This window comes from Pseudophryne corroboree, chromosome 5 (assembly GCF_028390025.1).
Source record: "Pseudophryne corroboree isolate aPseCor3 chromosome 5, aPseCor3.hap2, whole genome shotgun sequence".
NCBI lineage: Eukaryota > Metazoa > Chordata > Amphibia > Anura > Myobatrachidae > Pseudophryne > Pseudophryne corroboree.
Genome location: NC_086448.1, coordinates 730,153,537 through 730,157,235, shown reverse-complemented (window position 1 = coordinate 730,157,235; position 3,699 = coordinate 730,153,537).

The window sequence follows — 3,699 nt, the reverse complement described above, 5'->3', positions numbered from 1 at the left end:
ACGGTTAGGTGGTATATACAATTATGGACGGGCTGCCGAGTGCCGACACAGAGGTAGCCACAGCCGTGAACTACCGCACTGTACTGTGTCTGCTGCTAATATATAGACTGGTTGATAAAGAGATAGTATACTCGTAACTAGTATGTATGTATAAAGAAAGAAAAAAAAACCACGGTTAGGTGGTATATACAATTATGGACGGGCTGCCGAGTGCCGACACAGAGGTAGCCACAGCCGTGAACTACCGCACTGTACTGTGTCTGCTGCTAATATAGACTGGTTGATAAAGAGATAGTATACTCGTAACTAGTATGTATGTATAAAGAAAGAAAAAAAAACCACGGTTAGGTGGTATATACAATTATGGACGGGCTGCCGAGTGCCGACACAGAGGTAGCCACAGCCGTGAACTACCGCACTGTACTGTGTCTGCTGCTAATATATAGACTGGTTGATAAAGAGATAGTATACTCGTAACTAGTATGTATGTATAAAGAAAGAAAAAAAAACCACGGTTAGGTGGTATATACAATTATGGACGGGCTGCCGAGTGCCGACACAGAGGTAGCCACAGCCGTGAACTACCGCACTGTACTGTGTCTGCTGCTAATATATAGACTGGTTGATAAAGAGATAGTATACTCGTAACTAGTATGTATGTATAAAGAAAGAAAAAAAAACCACGGTTAGGTGGTATATACAATTATGGACGGGCTGCCGAGTGCCGACACAGAGGTAGCCACAGCCGTGAACTACCGCACTGTACTGTGTCTGCTGCTAATATAGACTGGTTGATAAAGAGATAGTATACTACTAATATTATATACTGGTGGTCAGGTCACTGGTCACTAGTCACACTGGCAGTGGCACTACTGCAGCAAAAGTGTGCACTGTTTAATTTTAATATAATATTATGTACTCCTGGCTCCTGCTATAACCTATAACTGGCACTGCAGTAGTGCTCCCCAGTCTCCCCCACAATTATAAGCTGTGTGAGCTAAGCAGTCAGACAGATATATAATATATATATAGATGATGCAGCACACTGGCCTGAGCCTGAGCAGTGCACACAGATATGGTATGTGACTGACTGAGTCACTGTGTGTATCGCTTTTTTCAGGCAGAGAACGGATATATTAAATAAACTGCACTGTGTGTCTGGTGGTCACTCACTATATAATATATTATGTACTCCTGGCTCCTGCTATAACCTATAACTGGCACTGCAGTAGTGCTCCCCAGTCTCCCCCACAATTATAAGCTGTGTGAGCTGAGCAGTCAGACAGATATATATAATATTATATATAGATAATAGATGATGCAGCACACTGGCCTGAGCCTGAGCAGTGCACACAGATATGGTATGTGACTGAGTCACTGTGTGCTGTGTATCGCTTTTTTCAGGCAGAGAACGGATTATATTATGTACTCCTGGCTCCTGCTATAACCTATAACTGGCACTGCAGTAGTGCTCCCCAGTCTCCCCCACAATTATAAGCTGTGTGAGCTGAGCAGTCAGACAGATATATATAATATTATATATAGATAATAGATGATGCAGCACACTGGCCTGAGCCTGAGCAGTGCACACAGATATGGTATGTGACTGAGTCACTGTGTGCTGTGTATCGCTTTTTTCAGGCAGAGAACGGATTATAAATAAAAGTGGTGGTCACTGGTCACTATCAGCAAAACTCTGCACTGTACACTACTGAGTACTCCTAATGCTCCCCAAAATTAGTAAATCAAGTGTCTCTCTAATCTATTCTAATTCTAAACGGAGAGGACGCCAGCCACATCCTCTCCCTATCAATCTCAATGCACGTGTGAAAATGGCGGTGACGCGCGGCTCCTTATATAGAATCCGAGTCTCGCGATAGAATCCGAGCCTCGCGAGAATCCGACAGCGTCATGATGACATTCGGGCGCGCTCGGGTTAACCGAGCAAGGCGGGAAGATCCGAGTCGCTCGGACCCGTGAAAAAAAACATGAAGTTCTGGCGGGTTCGGATTCAGAGAAACCGAACCCGCTCATCTCTAATTACCACCATGGGCTAAAGGGGGTATGTGATCAATTATACAATGTTTAAGTACCGCCAGCGAGTGGCGGGCATTAAGAAAATGTTGGGCAACCGGTTGGTCACTGTGCCCTGTCATTAAGGCAGCTCTAATAGAAGCCCTGTGTCCCACCATCCTCTCTTTACAAGTGCATTCAATCTTCCTGACATAGTGGAGACCACACCGACAGCTTAAAAGATACATGACAAATTTAGTAGAGCGCGTGACTCGGTGTCTAATTTTGAAACCTTTTCCAGTATAAGGATGGTGAAAAGTATCACCAGATATCATATGGCTGCAAGTCGTGCACCCAAGGCAGCCAGGCTTAGAAGTACTAAGGAATCCACCTGAGGCCGTACGTTTTGATGCAGGGTACTGAATGTTTGTTTTAACTTAATGATATCAGAGGTTTTTGCTCCGTTTGTATGTTGGCATTAGTCGAGTATTGGATAGTGTTGCAAGATGTTTATCTGCCTGTAAAATTGGCCAGAATTTTTTTACTGAGGTGATTAATGTTTTTGCTTTGGGTATTAAATTTGTTGACCCAAATCAACTTATCTTGGTCACTCTTTTTTGCCAAATTCTGTAAGGTTTTGGAGCGAGGTATAAGCATTACCTTTTGTTTCAAATTCTATAAATCACTAGATGAATATCCCCTCTCCAAAAATTTGGTAATTAAGGAATCTAATCTATACTCCAATTTAGATTCATCGCTTACAATATGTCTTACTCTCAACATTTGAGAATATGGGAGACCTTTGCGTAGCGATAAAGGATGGTGGCTAGATGCATGAAGAACGTTGTTCCTGTGTGTCAATTTAGAAAATAAATCAGTGGTGATTTTATTATTAATTACTTCAATATGAACATCCAGAAAATCCACCATAAAAGGATTCAAGTTATAGGTAAATTTAACTGGAGACGATGAATTATTATGTTCTTCCAATAGAAGCTCCAAAGTCTCCTGTGTGCCTGTCCAAAAAATAAGTAAATCATCTATATAAAGAAAATAAAGTAAAATATTGGAACTACTTTCTGTAGTAGAAAAAAATAACTGTTCCTCAACTTTAAACATAAATAAATTAGCGAATGAAGGTGACACATAACTCCCCATAGAACATCCTTGAAGCTGTAAATAAAAATTATTGTTAAACATAAAATAATTATGTTGAAGGGTCAATTGTAATAATTGTAAATACAGATCAATATCTGGACCACAGTACGCATCATTATTAGATATTAGAATTCTCACCGCCTGTATTCCCTCATCATGGGGGATACAGGTATAGAGATTACATACATCAATAGTGGCTAGTATAAAACCTGTTGGAGTGAAATCAATAGCTGACAGACAATTTAATAAAGTTGTAGTATCTTTTAGATACGTTTCTTTGGCCTGCACACAAGGTTGCTAAAAATGGTCCAGATAAATGGAAACATATTGATATAGGGAACCCCTAGCAGATATTATAGGTCTAGCTGGGGGAATCTCACTATTCTTGTGAATTTTCGGGAGAGATTACAGTATGGGAATAATATCAAACGCTGTGGTAAGGGCATCAAAGGCTACTTTGGGGGGAAACAAAAACACAAAAAGGAAAAAAGAAAAAAAAACACTGCTTTCTCTGCTTTCATCATCATA